General features: G+C 33.1%; 1 long non-coding RNA gene across 1 annotated transcript in view; it reads left to right on the top strand.

Moving 5' to 3' along the window:
• The window catches only part of LOC139858645 (uncharacterized), a 36455-nt gene extending 15189 nt beyond the window's left edge, over positions 1–21266 (top strand). The window contains exons 2-3 of the long non-coding RNA XR_011763022.1: positions 20222–20838; positions 20983–21266. This is a non-coding gene — a long non-coding RNA (uncharacterized lncRNA). The remainder of the gene's footprint in view (positions 1–20221; positions 20839–20982) is intronic.
• Positions 21267–23803: the final 2537 nt, after the last annotated feature.

The raw sequence follows: 23803 nt of genomic DNA, 5'->3' as shown, positions 1-23803 counted from the left end.
GAAAATCCCGAATTAGAAGTTCTAAATGAATCAGCCATACAAGACAACTTTCCTGATGAATATCTATTGAAAATAGATTATAAAGAAATTCCATGGTTTGCAGACTATGCAAACTACTTAGTTTGTGGATTCCTTGAAAAAGGATTATCGTACCAAAGACGAAAGAAATTCTTCAGTGATATAAAACACTATTTTTGGGAAGATCCACATCTGTTTAAAAGTTGTCCCGATGGAATAATACGCCGATGTGTATTTGGAGATGAAGCTAGTAAAATATTAAACCATTGTCACACAGGACCAACAGGAGGGCATTATGGGCCTCAACTAACAGCAAGAAAAGTTTATGATGCTGGATTTTATTGGCCTACAATTTACAAAGACGTACACCTTCTTTGCAAATCCTGTGATGCTTGTCAAAGGGCCGGAAAAATAAGTCAACGTGATGAAATGCCACAAAATGTCATTCAAGTATGTGAAGTATTTGACATTTGGGGTATTGACTTTATGGGTCCATTTCCAAAATCTCATAATAATCTATATATACTCGTAGCCATTGATTATGTATCTAAATGGGCGGAAGCACAAGCTCTCCCAACTAACGATACATGAGTTGTAGTCAACTTTTTAAAACGTCTTTTTGCAAGGTTTGGAACACCGAAAGCTTTAATAAGTGATCGGGGTACTCATTTCTGTAATAATCAACTTGAGAAAGTTCTTAAAAGATATGGAGTAACTCATAAAATCTCCACCGCATATCATCCACAAACAAGTGGACAAGTTAAAAATACCAATCGAGCTTTAAAACGTATTCTAGAGAAAACCGTAGGATCAAATCCGAAGGAATGGTCCATTAAATTGGAGGATGCACTCTGGGCTTTTAGAACAGCCTACAAAACTCCAATTGGAACCACACCTTTTAGACTTGTTTATGAAAAAGCATGTCATCTTCCAGTAGAAATTGAACACAAAGCATTTTGGGCTTTGAAGACATGTAATCTTGATTTACATGAAGCCGGACGTCTACGATTAAGTCAACTAAACGAATTAGAAGAATTAAGACATGAAGCATACGAAAATTCGTTAATCTATAAAGAAAGAACGAAGAAATGGCATGATAAAAGAATCAGAAGTTCAAAAGAATTTAAAGAAGGAGACAGAGTTCTTCTTTTCAATTCACGATTCAAGTTATTTCCTGGAAAATTGAAATCAAGATGGTCTGGACCATTCATAGTCAAAAGAGTTTTCCTATACGGAACGATAGAATTAATAAATTCAAATGGGATTGAATTTAAAGTTAATGGTCACAGAGTTAAACATTACATACATGGTCCGATGGAAGTCGACAACGAAGTTAATCACAATTTCGACACCACAGCTAACTAAGTGTGGGGAGAATCAAGTCTTTAAAGGATAATATATATTTCTGATAGAGTTAGATTGTCTGTTTTCGTGTAGTTCTCGAAAATGGAACCCGAATGGTCTTTCCCTAGCAGACCCTAAAGAACTAGTCTTCTCCCCCCATTCTGAATTTTTTTTTTTTAGGTTTTTACAAAATGAAGACTGCCTGTGAACTAAACCATGGTCTAATGCTACACGCTTTGATCACTAAAAGAAATAATGACATACTACCAAGTGAAATAGTATCAGTAATCAGAGAAAGAATGGACGGAGTTAGAAAAGAATCCAGATGCGAAGATAATAAATTACAATTTGGTAAAGGAAAATCAAAATCCGCAGCGAAAAGAAGAGCACGACACCTAGAAAGATGTCACAAATGCGGAAAATGGTCACATGGAGGTAAATGTTCAAATAATCAAACCTATTCAAATACCGAATTTGTTACTTTATGCAGAGACGGACCGTTCATATGTTTAGAAGAAAAGACACTGAATGCTCGAGGTTACGCCTATGTAGCCATGGAAAACCAATTAAACCGACTATCTTATGAATGGGATAGATCATATAACTAAGAAATCTGTTCCACAGGTATGTCTGTACAGTTTTTATTTTTATTTTTATTTTTAACCTTTTGATAATAAACGCTAATTTGTTCGCTAAAAAGTATTAAATTGGTATTGAATAAAATTAGGTTTGGCGACCGAAATTATTGATATCATTCAAAAAATTTATTACATCACTGCGAAATTTAACGTTTATTCTTAAGGTATAAATATCTTTAAACAATCAACCCAAAATATTTCAAAAATTCGTCATGAGTTAAATTAAGTTTTGGAACCGAAATTACTTTACCGAAAAGAGGGGCGCATATTTTTGATAATATTTGATTGATTAAAGTGGGATAAAAAGCCAAAAAGATTTTTAATTTTATTTTTACCATGCTTTTAAAATTAATATTTAAATCTTAAATTAATATTGTAAACTTTGTAAAAAAAAAAAATATTTTTAAAATTGTAAATATTTGAAAAATTAATATAAGTTTGGTATGAATTTATAATATAAATTTTTAAATTAAGTTTGGTGTGAATTTTTAATTTTTAAAAAAATATAAATTTTTAATTTTATGCATTTCGAATTTTAAGTTTGGTGTGAATTTTTAATATAAATTTTGAATTTTATATTTAAGTTGTGTGAATTTTAAAAAACAAAAATTTACTTTATCTCATTAAGTTAAAAATATGATTTTTAAAATTCGTCGTAAGTTGAAGACTAGGTCTTTGAACCGAAATTGCTTTACCCGAGAGAGGGACGAGAACTTTTATTATCATTATTTTTAATCTCATTGAATTAAAGTATGCCAAAAACATTAAAAAACCCCAAAAATCTTAGCTTTTAAAACAATCGCTACAAAAAGACAAATTTTAAAATTTTGTCGAGGGACGGACTAGGACATCGATCCGAAACGACCTCGTCCTAAATAACAAGGGAAACAAAATTTTAAAATTAAGTACTTAATTGTTTCATAAGTTAATGATTAAAAAAAAAATATATATATATATATATATATAGCAAACTCCGCGACTCGCGGAGTTTGAAGGCTTAAATGCCGCGAGTCGCGGGAGTACCGGATTACAGAAAAAAAATAAAGAGCTGCAACAGCTCAGTTTCACACTCCACAACTCAAACAAACTGCGAAAAAAACCCACGAAAAACCCGAAAAAAAACCCCCCAAAATCACAATTTTTAACCGTTAATCACCAAATCTTTTACTAAAATCATGTTGAGAAGGATGCTATCTAGGAATTACTTAAGAAAAACGGTAAATTTCTACACCTAAACACCATTTAATCCGAAATTAGTGTTCTTGAGCAATTTTTTCCCCAATTTGATTTTGATGCTTTTTAGTGTAATTAGGCTTAAATTGTTTATGTATTATGCTTGTATAACCTAGATTGATGCTATTTAACATGATTAGAAGCCTTAAACTTCAAATTTTGAATAATCTAGGGTTTGTGTTCTTGATCAATTTGGGGCTTTTTGATATAAACAGGTTATGGCCGATTTTTGTCATGAATTGTTGCTAAATTAAGTAGTGTAATATGTTTAGGTAGTTAAATGATCCAAACTTTGAGCCTAAACATGATTTTGAGAATTAAAGTGGACTTTTTCAAGTCTAAAATTCATGAACTTGATTTTTGAAAGATAATGCCATTTGAAACTTGTTTAATTGCTAGTAATGATTATTTTGACATGTTATTTGAGTTGAATGCTTATGAACTTGGCGAACATTTTCGTATATGCTTATTTGAAAAAGTGTAGATTTGATAAAAATGTGAAAATAAGCTTAAGTTTAAAATGTCATTGTAATTATTTTGATTGATGATTTTACTGACACTAATGCATATTTGGATGCACAAAAATTGTGTTTGATGTGTTTTGCAGACTGAAAGGGGTGAATCTTCATCCCAAGCCCGTAATGCTCCTGCTGAGAATGCGGAACAACAGGAGGTGGATAACTACTACAAGCAGGATATACCTCATCCAGTCATGACCTTTTCCGATATGCACTTGGAAGAGTTGCACCCGAACCTGAGATTTGACAGACTTTGGATAGATTATCCAAAATATCAAAGGGGTTTGCATACTCTTCATTCTAAGGTTGTTAAGGTACCGAGGGTCATAGAATGGGGACCCTTAGAAGCTGTAGAATTGGACGGGCCAATTAGGGAATTACTTATACAGAGGTATGGTAATTCTACATTTAATGACTGGGTACGTTTATTCACCATGCGTAGACCTGTATATAAAGTATGGTGTGAAGAATTGTTGTGTAGTATAGAGTTGAATGATCGGGTAGCTAGTTTAACCGATCGTTCTTTTATTAGATTTTTGTTAGGCGGTTCGATGCGCCACATGTCTTTACTAGACATGGCTCAGGCTTTACGTATATATACGCCTGAGGAGTTAGCATCTGCCGATTGTAGAGGGTTGATACTAAACGGTAGAAAGATAGATGAAAATTTTGATACACACGGTGTGTGGAGTCAAATGACAAGCCATCACCGTTTCAAAGGGGGAAATTACTCTTATTTGGATATAGATAGAGCCGAATTAAGAGTGATACATAGGTTTTTAGCTAATTCGATTACACAAAGGGGTAAGAACAAGGAAAAAGTAAATGAACAGGATTTGTTTTACCATATGTGTATTCGAGACCCACAAAGCGCTATAAGTATACCGTGTTGTGTGGGTTATTATTTATCAGCTATGGTTCGGGGGATGCGACCGCATAGCATAATAGGAGGTGGTATTTTTATTACTTTGATTGGTGAATATCTCGGTGTGGATATAAGTCGGGGGGGATTATTAGTAGAAGAACCAGAACCCCGCGATACTATAGGTTTAAATGTATACCATGGTGCGAAAGTTTTGAAGAGGCGAAATAACGCCGCAGTACGATACCATGGTAGACATCCACAGGTGGAGAGAAACCAACAACAAGGTAATGTAGGAGGGGGGAATGAGATGCAAGAAATGCAAAGGTTTATAGCTTCTCAGGAATACGAAAATGCTAGACAGAGAGCATTTGAAGATTGGCAAGTTCATCAGAACCAAATCATAGCTCATTGCCAACATATAGGTAGAAACTATATTCCTACACCGAAACCCATCTTCCCTCCCTGGTCTATAGAGATGCAGCCACCATATCCTACGTATAACCCTGCCGAAGCATTCTATAGCACCTATGGTTATGCCTGGAACCCCTATTGGTACCAGTATCATCCCTAGTATACTTATTTTTTTTTTTTTTGTAATTTGTAATGATTGATACGTTTAATACTTTTGTTAATATTGTAATAGTTTTTATAATTGTCTAACTTTTATTCTTAGATTTTAATAATTTTTGAATGTGGGGTAATATACCAAACTTCAAAAATATGTATATATGGTTGCAGTTTATCTTATGTACACAACAGGGTAAAACAACGCATTTTCAAAGACTGGCATTAAGTTCAGCAAAAGCAACTAATTTTGACGACAAGATATATGTGAAATAACAACAAGACGGAATGAACAAATGATGTGCACCATTTATCATTCAGCAAACAAACGCCAATATATTTGGAAACTTTGGTAAAAATTTAATCATTTTCACACAAATCACCCTCAATAATTTAAATTATTCCTGATTTCTTACAAATGAGGGCATTGCAAGATCTTAAGTGTGGGAAGGGGTTAAATTCTTTCGGATTTTAAAATTTTTTACTTTATACACTTGGTTACCATTAAAAATACAAGTAAAGCAGTAGTTATATTAGAATCTAGTGCTCTCTGATAAAAAAGAACAGCCCTAGTCTTATATACTAACTACCCAATTCTAGTAAAATTTTTCAAAATTTTCAATTAAATGAACTCAAAATCATGTTTATACATATTTATGAACGATAAAACTAGGTTTTAACACCGAAATTATTGTTACCTCGGAAAGGACATAAATTGAGAAACAAACTAAAATGTTAAAATTCATTTAAAATGGAATAGAGGACGATAAAAAGGAAAATAAAAGCCAAGTGTGGGAAAATTTACCAAGTTATCTTAAACATATGTCACATATATCTGTAACAAATAACTGAAAATACTTTTGCTTTGGACTAAACTAAACTGTTTTAACTGATGAAAGAAAAGAAGAGATGGATCTACACGATGAATCAATTCCATCATTAAAAGGAAGTAAAGTCTTCCGAAAAAGAAACGCGCTTCTTGATTTAGGTCATGAAGTTGTCGTCCAGACCAGCTGTAGGTTGACGAAAAATCTAGAAAAGTCATCACTAAAATCAGCAGGAAATCCACTGACCTCAGCATTAAACAGGGTCGCCAAGTGGTCAGATTTATCCTAACCATGAGAAGGATTTATCTCGTACAATGGGGGGGCACCATGCAAATTAGCTGGATAAGACTAATGAATCAGATCCCCAGAAAGGATAATCTCCTTAAAGATTAAAAATCAGCTTTTAAGACTGATATTACTCAATCCTTGAGATTGACCTTAAAGATTGAGAATTCAAACTCATGGAATTCAATGATATCTAAACTCGAGCTTGAACGAGAAAATATTTTGATCAAAATTACAAACCGATTTGTTTTCTGAAAACCCTATTTTCAATGCGTTCATTACCATTGAACGTAAAATCCTAGGAATTCACCTGGAATTCATTAGGTCACCTGAACTAAATCGGGTGTCAACCGTAAGAACGGTGGTTGCATAGTGGTAAAAGACAGGACCTTGTGCCATACCGAAAAAAAAAAAATTATTATAAGGGTGAGCTTTACTATTGCTCCTACCAAGGATAGTAATTGCGTCCGACACGTTATAGACCATAATTAAAAGCATATCAGGGGACATTGCCTTAACAGTTGCTTGTTCAACGCTTTCCTTTCAACCGGACGGTAGTTTACCGAAAGGTAATATACGGGACAAGTAAACTGGACGTGTTGCTTTCCAAATACAAGGTTAGCAAGTGGATGACACAAAACCGCAAGTTTTGAGCTAAAATTTTCAAATCTGAAACCCACCAAACCCACAAAAATATTTTGCAAACACCGGTAAAGGGTTATTCCGGAAAACTTATCTAGGGTAAAAACTAGATTTAATTTTCAAAAGATCAAATGTTTTCATAAAGATCCAATTTCCTTAATGGATCTAAATTTTTATAGTCATGTGGGACTGTAAACCATATCGTTACTACCATTGTTTATACCGCCGTATAGAAATCACTGATGTACAAAGTGTGAAGAATAAAGAAGTGATTCTAGTATTTCAAGACGATATTGCTTGAGGACAAGCAACGCTCAAGTGTGGGAATATTTGATAATGCTAAAAACGAACATATATTTCATAGCATTATTCCTCAAGAAAGACAAGCTTTTAGTTACAATTGTTCTATTTACAAGTGATATTCGTTTAAATAATAAAAGGTGAAGACAAAAGACAGATTCGACGAATTGAAGACGCAAACGACCAAAAAGCTCAAAAGTACAAAAGACAATCAAAGAGGTTCCAATTATTGATAAGAAACGTGTCGAAATTACAAGAGTACAAGATTCAAAACGCAAAGTACAAGATATTAAATTGTACGCAAGGACGTTCGAAAATCCGGAACCGGGACTAGAGTCAACTCTCAACGCTCGACGCAACGGACTAAAAATTACAAGTCAACTATGCACATAAATATAATATAATATTTAAATAATTCTTATAATTATTTATATATTATAATAAATAATAAAAACCGTCGGCAAGAAAGACTCCAAAGGGACTGAGCTGTAATTTCATTCTCCGCGACTCGCGGAGTTTGAAGAGTATTTCACCGCGAGTCGCGGAGCCCCAAAAGTCGAATTTTCCTATAAAAGCAACCGAATTCTGATCGCAAATCATCATCTTTTTTTCTCCTCATTTATACAATATATTTATATTTATAATTTATATTTTAATTTTAATTTTAATTATAATTCTAATAATAAGGGTATGTTAGCGAATATTGTAAGGGTGTAAGTCGAAATTCTGTCCGTGTAACGCTACGCTATTTTTAATCATTGTAAGTTATGTTCAACCTTTTTACATTAATGTCTCGTAGCTAAGTTATTATTATGCTTATTTAAAATGAAGTAATCATGATGTTGGGCTAATTACTAAAATTGGGTAATTGAGCTTTGTACCATAATTGGGGTTTGGACAAAAGAACGACACTTGTGGAAATTAGACTATGGGCTATTAATGGGCTTTATATTTGTTTAACTAAATGATAGTTTGTTAATGTTAATATAAAGATTTACAATTGGGCGTCCCTATAAATTACCATATACACTCGATCGGACACGATGGGCGGGGTATTTATACCAACGAATAATCGTTCATTTAACCAGACACGGGAATGGATTAATAGCCACTAGAATAATTAAAACATGGGTGAAATTATGTACAAGTACACTTGGTACAATTGATAACAAAATATTAAAAACTTGGGTTACACTCAGTCGACATCCTGGTGTAATTATTAAACAAAGTATTAAAATCTTGTTACAGTTTAAGTCCCCAATTAGTTGGAATATTTAACTTCGGGTATAAGGATAATTTGACGAGGACACTCGCATTTTATATTTATGACTGATGGACTGTTATGGACAAAAACCAGACGGACATATTAAATAATCCAGGACAAAGGACAATTAACCCATGGGCATAAAACAAAAATCAACACGTCAAACATCATGATTACGGAAGTTTAAATAAGCATAATTCTTTTATTTCATATTTAATTTCCTTTATTTTATATTTAATTGCACTTCTAAATATCGCATTTTTATTATTATTGTATATTGCACTTTTAATTATCGTACTTTTTAATTATCGCAAGTTTATTTTATCGCACTTTTATTATTCGCAATTTCATTATCGTTATTTACTTTATGCTTTAATTTAAGTCTTGTATTCATTTTTAATATTTAACATTTGGTTTTAACTACGACTAAAGTTTTAAAATCGACAAACCGGTCATTAAAAGGTAAAAATCCCCCTTTATAATAATAATATTACTTATATATATATATATATTTGTATTTTTATAAAAGTAAACTAATATAGCGTTAAGCTTTGTTTAAAGATTTTCCCTGTGGAACGAACCGGACTTACTAAAAACTACACTACTGTACGATTAGGTACACTGCCTATAAGTGTTGTAGCAAGGTTTAAGTATATCCATTCTATAAATAAATAAATATCTTGTGTAAAATTGTATCGTATTTAATAGTATTTCCTGCAAAAATTTAATAGTATTTTATACCACTCCGCTACCGCATCAAATTCACACCAAACTTAAATTATATTTTTGTTTTTATACATGCAAACTTATATTAAAAATATTAATTTTTTAAATATTTACAATTTTAAGTATATTGATTTTAAAAAGTTTACAATATTATTTTAATATTAATTTTAAAAACAAAGTAAAAATAAAATTAAAAATCTTTTTGGCTTTTATCCCACTTTAATCAATCAAATATTATCAAAAATATGCGCCCCTCTTTTCGGTAAAGTAAATTCGGTTCCATGACCTAATTTAACTCATGACGAATTTTTGAAATATTTTGGGTTGATTGATTTAAGATATTTATACTTTAAGAATAAACGTTAAATTTCGCAGTGATGTAATAAATTTTTGTATGATATCAATAATTTCGGTCGCCAAACCTAATTTTATCGAATACCAATTTAATACTTTATAGCGAACAAATTAGCGTTTATTATCAAAAGGTTAAAAATGAAAATAAAAAAAAATTAAAAACTGTACAGACTTATCTGTGAGATAGTATTCTTAGTGATATGATCTATCCCACTCATAAGATAGTCGGTTTAATTGGTTTTCCATAGCTACAAAGGCGTAACCTCGAGCATTCAGTGTTTTTTCTTCTAAACATATGAACGGTCCGTCTCTACATAAAGTAACAAATTCGGTGTTTGAATAGGTTTGATTATTTGAACATTTACCTCCATGTGACCATTTTCCGCATTTGTGACATCTTTCAAGGTGCCGTGCTCTTCTTTTCGCTGCGGATTTTGATTTTTCTTTACCAAATTGTAACTTATTATCTTCGCATCTGGATTCTTTTCTTACTCCGTCCAATCTTTCTCTGATTACTGATACTATTTCACTCGGAAGTGTGTCATTATTACGTTTAGTGATCAAAGCGTGTAGCATTAGACCATGGTTTAGTTCACAGGCAGTCTTCATTTCGTAAAAACCTAAAAAAATAAAAATTCAGAATGGGGGGAGAAGACTAGTTCTTTAGGGTCTGCTAGGGAAAGACCATTCGGGTTCCATTTTCGAGAACTACATGAAAACAGAAAATCTAACTCTAACAGAAATACATATTATCCTTTAAAGACTTGATTCTCCCCACACTTAGTTAGCTGTGGTGTCGAAATTGTGATTAACTTCGTTGTCGACTTCCATCGGACTATCTATGTAGTGTTTAACTCTGTGACCATTAACCTTAAATTCAATCCCATTTGAATTTATTAATTCTATCGTTCCGTATGGGAAAACTCTTTTGACTATGAATGGTCCAGACCATCTTGATTTCAATTTTCCAGGAAATAGCTTGAATCGTGAATTGAAAAGAAGAACTCTGTCTCCTTCTTTGAATTCTTTTGAACTTCTGATTCTTTTATCATGCCATTTCTTCGTTCTTTCCTTATAGATTAACGAATTTTCGTATGCTTCAGGTCTTAATTCTTCTAATTCGTTTAGTTGACTTAACCGTAGACGTCCAGCTTCATGTAAATCAAGATTACATGTCTTCAAAGCCCAAAATGCTTTGTGTTCAATATCTACTGGAAGATGACATGCTTTTCCATAAATAAGTCTAAAATGTGTGGTTCCAATTGGAGTTTTGTAGGCTGTTCTAAAAGCCCAAAGTGCATCCTCCAATTTAATGGACCATTCCTTCAGATTTGATCCTACGGTTTTTTCTAGAATACGTTTTAAAGCTCGGTTGGTATTTTCAACTTGTCCACTTATTTGTGGATGATATGCGGTGGAGATTTTATGAGTTACTCCATATCTTTTGAGAACTTTCTCAAGTTGATTATTACAGAAATGAGTTCCCCGATCACTTATTAAAGCTTTCGGCGTTCTAAACCTTGCAAAAAGACGTTTTAAAAAGTTAACTACAACTCGTGCATCGTTAGTTGGGAGAGCTTGTGCTTCCGCCCATTTAGATACATAATCAATGGCTACGAGAATATAGAGATTATTATGAGATTTTGGAAATGGACCCATAAAGTCAATACCCCAAATGTCAAATACTTCACATACTTGGATGACATTTTGTGGCATTTCATCACGTTGACTTATTTTTCCGGCCCTTTGACAAGCATCACAGGATTTGCAAAGAAGGTGTGCGTCTTTGTAAATTGTAGGCCAATAGAATCCAGCATCATAAACTTTTCTTGCTGTTAGTTGAGACCCATAGTGCCCTCCTGTTGGTCCTGTGTGACAATGGTTTAAAATTTTACTAGCTTCATCTCCGAATACACATCGGCGTATTATTCCATCTGGACAACTTTTAAACAAATGTGGATCTTCCCAGAAATAGTGATTTATATCACTGAAGAATTTCTTTCGTTTTTGGTACGATAATCCTTTTTCAAGGAATCCACATACTAAGTAGTTTGCATAGTCTGCAAACCATGGAATTTCATTATAATCTATCTTCAATAGATATTCATCAGGAAAGTTGTCTTGTATGGCCGATTCATTTAGAACTTCTAATTCGGGATTTTCAAGACGAGAAAGATGATCAGCGGCGAGATTTTCTGCTCCTTTTTTATCTCGGATTTCAATATCGAACTCTTGTAAGAGTAAGATCCAACGGATTAATCTTGGTTTGGCATCTTGTTTCGAAAATAGGTATCTAAGAGCAGAATGGTCGGTATAGACCACCGTTTTTGCTAGAACGAGATATGAACGAAATTTGTCAAAAGCAAAGACAATAGCAAGGAGTTCTTTTTCAGTAGTTGTATAGTTTGTTTGTGCTCCTTGTAACATCTTACTAGCATAATATATAGGTTGAAATCGTTTTTCAATCCTTTGTCCTAAAACGGCTCCCATTGCAAAATCACTTGCATCGCACATTAGTTCAAACGGTAGATTCCAATTTGGTGTTATCATGATCGGCGCATTAATGAGTTTCTCTTTAAGAATATTAAAAGATTTGATGCATTCATCTGAAAAGATGAATGGAGCATCTTTTTCTAGGAGTTTATTCATAGGAGTGGCAATTTTAGAAAAATATTTTATGAAACGTCGGTAAAAACCGGCATGCCCTAGAAAACTCCTAACTCCTCTAACATTGGTGGGATGTGGAAGTTTAGCAATTACATCTACTTTAGCTCTATCCACTTCAATTCCTTCTTTTGAAATTTTATGTCCAAGAACGATGCCTTCTTTAACCATGAAATGGCATTTCTCCCAATTAAGAACTAGATTTGATTGTTCGCATCTAATCAGCATTCGTTCAAGATTAGCTAGACATGTTTCAAAAGTATCACCGAAGACTGAAAAGTCATCTATGAAAACTTCCATGGATTCTTCTATCATGTCGTGAAAAATCGCCATCATGCACCTTTGAAAGGTTGCAGGGGCGTTGCAAAGTCCAAATGGCATGCGTTTCTAAGCAAAAGTACCATAAGGGCACGTGAACGTGGTTTTCTCTTGATCTTCGGGTGCTATTGGAATTTGAAAATATCCGGAAAATCCATCAAGAAAACAATAATAACTATTTCCGGCTAATCTTTCCAACATTTGATCAATAAAAGGTAAGGGAAAGTGATCTTTTCTGGTGGCGTCATTTAATTTTCTATAATCAATACATACACGCCATCCTGTTACAGTCCTTGTAGGAATAAGCTCATTTTTTTCATTTGTAATGACAGTCATGCCACCCTTCTTAGGCACGCATTGAACTGGGCTTACCCATGGACTATCAGAAATTAGATAAATTAAACCTGCATCTAGCAGTTTAATTATTTCTTTTTTAACAACATCTTGCATATTCGGATTTAGTCTTCGTTGGCGTTGCATATACATTTTATGACCTTCTTCCATAAGGATTTTATGTGTGCAATACGAAGGACTTATTCCTTTAATATCATGAATCTTCCATGCAATGGCTGGTTTATGAGCTTTCAACACAGAAATGAGTTGTGATTTCTCATTTTCAGTAAGAGAAGACGATATTATTACAGGTAATTCAGATTCACCATGTAAATAAGCGTATTCCAAATGGTTTGGAAGTGGCTTTAATTCTAATGTCGGTGGTTCTTCTATCGATGATTTATATCGATATCTGTCTTCTTCTTTTAGCATTTGAATTTCTTCTGTTGTTGGTTCATATCCATTAGCTATTAGTGTAGCTAACATTTCAGCTTCATCAATTGGTTCATTACCTTCTCCTAAAGAACATTCTCCTGTTCCTTGTAATTCTGGAAATTCTTCTAACAATTCTGCATGTGAATCTATAGTTTGAATATAATAACATGTATCATCTGCAGATTGTGGTTGTTGCATTGCTCTATCAACTGAAAAGGTAACACTCTCATCCTCTATACTTAGGGTAAGTTTCTTACCAAACACGTCTATCATTGCTTTAGCCGTGTTTAAGAATGGTCTTCCTAATATGAGAGGAACTTGAGAATCTTCTTCCATGTCCAGAACAACAAAATCTACTGGAAATACTAAAGTACCAACTTTAACTAGCATGTTCTCCATTATCCCTCTAGGATATTTTATTGATCGATCGGCTAGTTGTATACTTATTCTTATTGGTTTCAATTCTCCAAGGTCTAGTTTAGCGTATAATGAATACGGCATTAAATTTATACTAGCACCTAAGTCTGCCAATGCTTCTATTGAACTAAGACTACCCAAAAAACATGGAATTGTGAAACTTCCTGGATCAGATAATTTTTCTGGTATCTTATTCAACAGCACTGCTGATCAATTAGCATTCATAGTAACGGCCGAGAGTTCTTCCATTTTCTTTCTATTTGAGATTAGATCTTTCAGAAATTTAGCATATCTAGCCATTCCTGAAATCACATCAATGAAAGGAAGATTTACATTTATCTATTTAAACATATCCAAGAATTTGGATTGCTCGGCTTCAAGTTTCTCTTTCTTCATTTTACTCGGGTAAGGAAGTGGTTGTTGGTATGGTTTAACATAAGGTTTATCCTTAGCTGTGTTATCTTCATTAACCTTTTCAACTACCGGTTCTTTTTCCTCATCTTGATCAGGTTGTGGTTCTTGTGGAGTAGGAATAGCTTCATCAGAAGTTACAGGTATTTCAGGTGGTTTAAGTGTTGTACCACTTCTTGTGGTAATGGCTTTAGCTGTTTCATTCCGGGGGTTAGCATTTGTATCACTAGGTAAACTTCCCGGTTTTCTTTCACCTATTAACCTTGCTAGGTTACTTACTTCTTGTTCCAAGTTTTGAATAGAAGCTTGTTGATTTCTAAATGCTTGAGCATTTTGTTCATTAGTTTGTTTTTGAGATGTGAAAAACTGCGTTTGAGTTTCAACTAGCTTCGTCATCATATCTTCTAAATTCGGCTTTTTATCATCGGTTTGTGGTGGTTTGTTTTGAAAATTAGGTCTTTGCTGATTGTAAGTATTATTGGATACTTGTTGATAGCTAGGACCTTGTTGGTTGTTGTATGGAACATTTCTGTTATAATTCTGGTTTTGATTGTAGATCGGTCTTGGCGGTTGATAATTATTCTGATAATTATTTCCAGGCCTTTGGTTTATGTATGAAATATTCTCTCTTTGTTCCATTGTTAATTCAATACTGAGACAATCTTTTTTCAAATGTGGTCCTCCACACTGCTCACAACTAATTCGTATTGAGTGAATATCCTTAGTCATCTTTTCCATTCGTCTCTCGACAGCATCTATCTTTGCGGAAATGGAATCTAAGTCATGGCTAGAATCGGCTCTAGCTGCTTTAGATGATCTAACGATATCTTTTTCTTGGTGCCACTCATGTGAGTGGGAAGCAGTGTTATCAATAATTTTGTAAGCATCAGTTTCGGTTTTCTTCATAATGGAACCACCAGCTGCAATATCTATGTCTTTCCCTGTAGTGATGTCGCATCTTTGGTAGAATATTTGTACTATTTGACAGGTATCTAAACCATGTTGCGGACATCCTCTTAATAACTTTCCAAATCTTGTCCACGCCTCATATAGAGTTTCATTTGGCTTCTGTGTGAACGTAACAATTTCTCCTTGAAGTCTTACGGCTTTAGATGCCGGAAAGAATTGTTTAAGAAATTTTTCAACTAAAACGTCCCATGTATCAATCGCCCCTTCAGGTAACGATTCCAACCAATCTTTGGCTTCTCCCTTTAAAGTCCAGGGAAATAACATGAGATATATCTGTTCATCCTCAATTTCTCTTATTTTAAATAGTGTGCAGATCCTATTAAAGGTACGAAGATGTTCATTTGGATCTTCCTTCGGCGCACCACTAAATTGGCATTGATTAGTCACCATATGTAGAATTTGTCCTTTGATTTCATAATCTGGCTCATTAATGTCTGGATGAGTAATTGCGTGACCTTGGCCAGTGCGTTTAGCTCTCATTCGGTCTTCCATACTTAAAGGTTCCAGATTTTCCATGATTGAATTTGTTGAATCCGAATCACTAGAGGATTCTAATTTAATTGTTCGTTCCTCAATAATCTCTGTTTGAATGATTGGTGGTTTCGGAGGAAAATTTAATGGTTCAGGATCTATGAATTTTCCCTGAATATTATCCGGATTCTCAATTGTGAGGTCGGGTTCAAAAAATGGATTATCGGAAATTTGAATTGGAGTACTTGGTCGACTGGATGACGATTCTAAAGGAAAATCAACGGCGGTAATATTTGGTAGATGTCTTGATCTAGTTACAGGTGGTGAACGTACAAAAGGTGGTGAACGTCTTGCTCGGTGCATTCACTGAATATCCTATTAGTTTTTAAAAGGAAAGAAAAAATTATATAAGTTATCCAATTAATAGACTTTTCTGATTTTGCCCACGTTTCGAATAGCCAAAAGATGCAGCAGAGGGGCAGGATTCGTTTGGTCTCAATAAAATTGAGGACTGTTTGGCTCCAATAACCCGGTCCACGTACAAATTCAACTATTACTACGAACCAGAAAATTTTGATGTCTATCAATTTAACCACTTAAAATAAATTTTCGTAATTTTAAGAAGTATAGATAAGAAGTAGAAAAAATTCTATGTCCTAAAAACTAGAATGACGAGAAATAAGAAAGAAAAAGAGCGCGTCGAAAAAGGTCAAAAAATAAAAGGCGTCGAAAAATATGAAAGAAAAAAAATGACTTTAAAACTTAAAAACACTCGACTAACCCAACCTTATTACTACCACTAACTTAAAATTATAATCGCAAATTGAGATTACTAATTGGAATGATAATTGATACATAGGTAAAAGGTGTCTAAAAATATTAAAGCTTACAAGTAAAACTATATCCCAAATGGCAATAACTTAAAAAAAAAGCACTAAAATTTAAAAAGGCGTCGCAAAATTCTAAAGCACCTAGATCTTAGTCTAAAGAAAAAGCACTTAAGGGATTTTACGACAAAGCCTAAAAATCTATAAATAAAAATAACTATGGCAAAAATTAAGTTTAAAACTAAAAACTAGCGAAAAACACAAAAGTTACGCTAAAAACAAATAAAAAGGGACAAAATATAAAAATATACTAAAGGTTGTAAAAAAAATACATTTTTTATAAAAATATTATTTTTATATTATTTATTTTATAAAACTATTAATTTTTATATATTAATAAAACTAAATAAACTTAATATTACAAATTAAATAAATAAAACTAAATTAATTAAAATTAATTAACTAATCAAACCCTGATTAGGTTTTAAAATTAATAATAATAATAATTATCCCGTAATTAATGCTGTTAGGGTTCCTGTGTGGCCCGTGTCAGACGGCTCCGCGAGTCGCGGTTGGTCCGGTTCAATAACTCCGCGAGTCGCGGAGGGTTCAGGCTCAGACGAGATGCAGGTCAAAATTCAACAGGTCAGTTTTATTTATATTTTATTTATTTATTTTTCTGTTTTAATTAAAATATATTTATATAAATTTAATAAAACCTATATTTTAAAACCTAAAATAAAAATAGAAATATTTTATAATTTTATAAATAAAACTCTTAAAACTAGATTTATAAATGTTTTTTTTTCGGTTTTTGATTTTATGTTTTAAATAAAAACAAAATATTTAAATAAAACTTATATTTTTATAAAATAAAAATAAAGAAACTTTATAAAACTTAAATATTTAACAAATTCTTAAAAATATTTATATTTTTGTTTTTCTTTTTATATTTTTGAATATTTAAAACGTATTTTTACAAAAGCGTATTTTTTTTATATTAGCAAACTAAAAATAATTTTTTTTTTCTTTTTTTTAGCGTTGCGCTTTCGGCGTTTAAGTTCCCCGGCAGCGGCGCCAAAAATGCTTGATGTTATGGTAGGTGTATATAAAATAGCTTATATTTTACAAGGAAATACTATTAAATATGATACAATTTTACACAAGATATTTATTTATTTATAGAATGGATATACTTAAACCTTGCTACAACACTTATAGGCAGTGTACCTAATCGTACAGTAGTGTAGTTTTTAGTAAGTCCGGTTCGTTCCACAGGGAATCTTTTTCACAAAGCTTAACGCTATATTAGTTTAAATTTATAAAAATACAAATATATATATAAGTAATATTATTATTATAAAGGGGGGTTTTTACCGTTTAATGACCGGTTTGTCGATTTTAAAAACTTTAGTCGCAGTTAAAACCAAATGTAAAATATTAAAAATAAATAAAAGATTTAATTTAAAGTGTAAAGTAAATAACGATAATGAAATTGCGATAAATAAAAGTGCGATAATTAAAAAGTACGATAATTAAAAGTGCAATTAAATACAATAACAATAAATAAAAGTGCGATAATTAGAAGTGCAATTAAATATAAAATAAAGGAAATTAAATATGAAATAAAAGAATTATGCTTATTTAAACTTCTGTAATCATGATGTTTGACGTGTTGATTTTAGTTTTATGCCCATGGGTTAATTTTCTTTTGTCTTGGATTATTTAATATGTCCGTCTCATTTTTGTCCATAACAGTCCATCAGTCATAAATATAAAGTGCGAGTGTCCTCGTCAAATTATCCTTATACCCGAAGTCAAATATTCCAACTAATTGGGGACTTAAACTGTAACAAGATTTTAATACTTTGTTTAATAATTACACCAGGATGTCGACTGAGTGTAACCCAAGGTTTTAATACTCTGTTATCAATTATGCCAAGTGTCCTTGTACATAATTTCATCCCTGTTTTAATAATTCTAGTGGCTATTAATCCATTCCCGTGTCCGGTTAAATGAACGATTATTCGTACATATAAATATTCCGCCCATCGTGTCCGATTGAGTGTATATGGTTATTTATAGGGACGTCCAATTGTAAATCTTTATATTAAAATTAACAAACTATCATTTAGTTAAACAAATATAAAGCCCATTAATAGCCCATAGTCTAATTTCCAAAAGTGTCGTTCTTTTGTCCAAACCCCAATTATGGTACAAAGCCCAATTACTCAATTTTAGTAATTAGCCCAACATCATGATTACTTCGTTTTAAATAAGCATAATAATAACTTAGCTACGAGACATTAAATTAAAAAGGTTAAACATAACTTACAATGATTAAAAATAGCGTAGCGTACACGGACAGAATTTTGACTTACACCCTTACAACATTCGCTAACATACCCTTATTATTAGAATTATAATTAAAATTAAAATTAAAATTAAAATATATATATATATATATTACGTTTACATATAGAGAAAGAGAGATTTTAGGATATTTTTTTACGTCAAACTGCGTTGGCTTTTATAGGGAATTGAGTCCAGGGGAACTTCGCGAGTCGCGGCCTTTTCCCTCTTTGAACTCCGCAAGTCGCGGAGTTCGATTTTACAGCTCACATCATTTTGGAGCCTTTCTTTGCCGACGATTTATTTTATAAATATAATATATATATAATTAATATAATTAATTATATATTATATTATTTTTATATACATAGTTAACTTGTAATTTTTAGTCCGTTGCGTCGAGCGTTGAGAGTTGACTCTGGTCCCGGTTCCGGATTTTCGAACGTCCTTGTGAATAATTTAATATCTTGTACTTTGTGTGTTGAATCTTGTACTCTTGTAATTTCGAGACGTTTCTTATCAATAATTGGAACCTCTTTGATTGTCTTTTGTACTTTTGAGCTTTTTGGGCGTTTGCGTCTTTAATTCGTCGAATCTGCCTTTTGTCTTCACCTTTTATTATTTAAACGAATATCACTTGTAAATAGAACAGTTGTAACTAAAAGCTTGTCTTTCTTGAGGAATAATGCTATGAAATATATGTTCGTTTTTAGCATTATCAATTGATTACTACTTTGTACCAATCAGATAATACCTCTCTTTAAGAGCCTTTTCCCTTTTTTTTGAGATGGATGTAACTGTATATTAGTATTGACTTGTGTTTTGTATCTAGAGTGATTAATAAGCAACATCATAAAGCGAAAACATATTTGTCATCTTTATAATCATTAATTAATTATCTTAAGTATTAAGAATACAAATTCCCACTTTTTAGGCATTGTTTATAGTCTGAACCCGTTTTAAAAAGTATTCACGCAACAACATAATTTTCCAGTAATATAGCCAAATTTAAAAATGTAGTCAGTATGTCTAAGTTTATTCATTGAACAACTAAATCTCTTTAATTTAATGGTAAGTTTAAATTTAGGAAATGAAATCGTGTATTTTTAAGTCGTTTCTTTGCATATTGTACTAAGAAGAGGCCGAAACACCCAAAATATGACCAAATGTGATGCTTAATTCGGTAACGGGTCAGAACTGGCCTAAGGTTGTAACCCATTTTATTTTGGTGGCAGGTCATTTGTTTAAAATGTATGCTATTTTGTACATGATAAATGATCTAAATTATTATACTATTTAACAGTTACATAGTCCATTTTATCAATATGGATCGATGAATGTTATAAAGAACATTTGTTGGAATAGACCTTTTTAGTTGAAATAACCACCTGGGTCAAGTTGATTTTTAAAAAAGTTTCCATGTACTCATATTCGTGATTTTTGCAGGAGGGTTTGACTTTTAAAATGTATGCTCCATCAGACTAAGACAAAAAGTAAAGATAAAGTTGATTCATTAGTGTTGATTAATTGAAGTGTTTATGTTCAAGTCGGTGTGTATGATGAACATGGTGGACCAGTGACATCAAGATTCATGAACAAAAATTTGTTTGATAATCTAAAAAGTAAGCTCCTTGGTGCAGTTTATCAATTTATTGTTCATTTTATATCTTCTTTTATAAATTTGTTATCTTTTTTATTTATTTAGAATCTGCGACTAAAGATCAATAAGTGTCTGCAAATGTTATTAAAAAGGCATTTTTAGCTATAGAAGATGAGTTCCTTTCGCTTGCAAGAAAAAAAATGGCATGCTTTCCCACAAGTAGCATCTGTTGGAACCTGTTGTTTAGTGGGTGTTATTTGTAACGGATTGTTAAACGTTGCAATTTTCGGAGATTCATGACTTGCGTTAGGAAGAGCTGATAGGGGTGTTAGAGGGGCTTTTGTTGTATAATTATCAACTGTGCATAACGCAAGCTATTCTTCAATTAGAGACGAGTTTTGTTCATTGCATCCCGATGATCCAAAGATCGTTGTTTTAAGCACAACATTTGGCGTGTTAAAAGGTATCATATAGACATACTTTAAAAGTGATTTGTTATTTTTCAATAAACAAAATGGTTCTCGACGATTTTTGTTTGACTATCAAAACTCAACTATGGAAGTTTTTGTTAAGGCCATAAGGCTCTATAACTTGTGTTGGTTTTCAGGTCTCAAGATCTTTTGGTGGCGCGTATTTAAAGAAGCTGTTTTCATGCGATTCGTACTAAAGAAGATCATTCAAGACAGGTGTTTGTTGATTCTTATAACCTTTTTTTTGTGAAAATCATTGTTTTCTCTTAATATAAAACCGTTCTTTATCAAAAATGGGTATATTTATCAGTGTATAACTCAATGGTATGAAATTCAACGTATAATCATCCGTATCTATCTTAATAAATTGCAAGCTCTCATTTTCAAGCTCTTATTGAGATTCCTCCGACTCATTGGCTGAAAATATTTGCGTCTTTTTATGTCGGTTAATCAATCTTTTTATTTCTCAAAAGAATTGCATTCAATAATTCATTTTTTAATAGCCATGGATAATTTAAAAATAGGCATGGATTTGTGGGTGAGGAATTTGTTACTCACAATGTTATCGGTTTTGAATTAAGTACTAAATCCAAAAAATAGGCATGGATCATTTAAAAATAGGCATGGGTTAAGTCCTAATGCAAAAAAGTCATAAATGTCTGAACTTGACTTATATTATAGAGACGTTTGACTAATCTATTTACTTGCTTTCATTATTTATTATTATTGTCTTACACTTGGTTTATAAGCAACAATTATTATATAGCCACTTTAAGTTGTTCAACTTTGGAGTACATGACATCGCGGATATGCGTAGGAGTGGCCACAAAGATTTGTATACGTGGTTGCGGTACTTGAGACCTGTTTTCGTCACCCTAATGAACAACTTAAATTGGATGTGTAATAATTGTCATCTCTGTAAGTTGTCTTTGAATATATAGAGGTGGCAGTTTGATTGATTTACTTGTGAGGATGAGTTCTCACAAGTTATGTTTGATTTTATGTTTGATATATCATTTTAAGATTCAATACTATTTGCGGAAGAATACCCGTGCAACGCACGTGCTCTTAAATCTAGTATATATATATATATATATATATATATATATATATATATATATATATATATATATATATATATATATATATATATATATATTTCGGCATAACCTTTCTTCATAACTTTTGTCTTTCGTTCCTGGTGCCCAGAGAAGAAATGATAATCCACTGAAAACAGGTCTTTGACCTATCAAAAACAATCAGGGGTTCGGAATCTTTTAACAAGTGCTTTTGAAGCGAATTTTTGATCGATCTATCTCTTCGTTAATCTCTGGATCTTTTGATAAATGGAAAGGGAAATGAAGGTGAATGGGTAGTGTATTTTGGGAGTGAATTTGGGGTGAATATTTCTGATTCATCAACTCTTTATGTGAGTTGGTCGGTTTAAATTGCGTGGAGTGGAAACGGAAACGGGTGGCTTTTTGTCTTCTCTATACAGAATGATTTCGGAAGGAGTATCGCACATGCACCACGTATGGCGCTTACTAACCATTGGCCTTGAAACGTATGGCAGAACCAAGTTCTAACTTGAACCGTACACCGGCACACTCATCAATTGAAACGACAAAATACTATAGATTTACGGGTCGTACAGATACTTTGGGTCTAAGATTCCTTACCTTTTGGGAGTAGGGGTCGTGCTTGATCATGCGTAGCCTTTTACATATTTTCTTAAAAGAAATCGTTTGACACAAAACATAAGTTTAAGCTTGATCGTTCCGTTCTAACGAATGTTCCAAAAACCGATTTCTAGCAATTTTATTGGATCTTTTGGGCAAAACTAGGTAAGAATTTTTCGAAATCACCCAATATCCATTGCTTAATTACTTTTTGGACAAAAGAATTTTTCAAAACTTGGCGTTTTATGGTTACTCGTCCTTTAAACCATTACCCAATACCCCACACTTAGAAGAACATTGTCCCTAATGTTCTCTTGGAAAAGAAAATATTAATACTTTATAAATTAAGGACCCTGTCTTCTAAAATTTCTAAGTTGGTTGCGGGGTGACTCCACACTTAGAGATTTTAGTGCGTAATAATTGAAATAGGTTTGAGGAAGGATTACTTCCCTATGGTCATGTTACTTTTCTAGTGCTGGGCCTTCCTACGGTCGATCTCCTAATTGCTGGAAAGGACCAGTCTCTTTTGATAAGATTTCTTCATGAAGAACAAAAGAGAAAGGCAGCATTTCCACTATATATAACTTTTTAGTACAATGCTTCAAAAAGATAAAACTAAAAGTAAATAAAGTAAAGTAGTCTATGGAATACTATCCTGGTCAATGTGCTGAGTCGGCGCTGCAAAGTATCTAAAGAGATCATCATCATCCTCTAGTATCGGCAAATACTTAAGTGGTTGCCCTATATCCATCTCAGGGCCTAGTAGTGAATCTAGAAAAAGGTCTGATGGTAACTCCAGGTGTGATAGGCTCGGGAAAGGCTCCTCATCAGGTATGTTACCGGTAATCTCCAATGCCTGGGCCGTGTGTGGCTCAACTGATATGGGAATCGTGACTAGGTGACAACCCTCATGTAGCTCGGTGACTGGGACTGCCTCGGTGACTGGAGCAGGTGAAACGGCTAAAACAGGTGGGATGATGGGAATAGGAGTAGCATGTGCTGGGATGGCAGCTGAAGCGACTGAGTGAACTGAGACCGGTGTGGAACGCCTGGGGGTAGCTTGTCGTGTCGGTTGAACCCGGCGTGCTAGCCTAAATGACGACGGGCCCAGAGTACTACGCGGCATCCCCTCACGCTCAAGGTATGCTCTAAGAGCTCGATAAAGCCTCTGCTAGTCTCTGAGTAATGCCCATGTAACATCTAGGTCATTCAAGGTGGCTCCATAATGTATCACCGTCTGTGACTCATGTGTCTCTAGTGGATGTGTGTGCTCAGCAGG

This window comes from Rutidosis leptorrhynchoides, chromosome 7 (genome assembly GCF_046630445.1).
Source record: "Rutidosis leptorrhynchoides isolate AG116_Rl617_1_P2 chromosome 7, CSIRO_AGI_Rlap_v1, whole genome shotgun sequence".
NCBI classification, from domain to species: Eukaryota; Viridiplantae; Streptophyta; class Magnoliopsida; order Asterales; family Asteraceae; genus Rutidosis; species Rutidosis leptorrhynchoides.
Note: the sequence above shows the minus strand (reverse complement) of the source record. Positions and strands in the feature narration are given on the sequence as shown.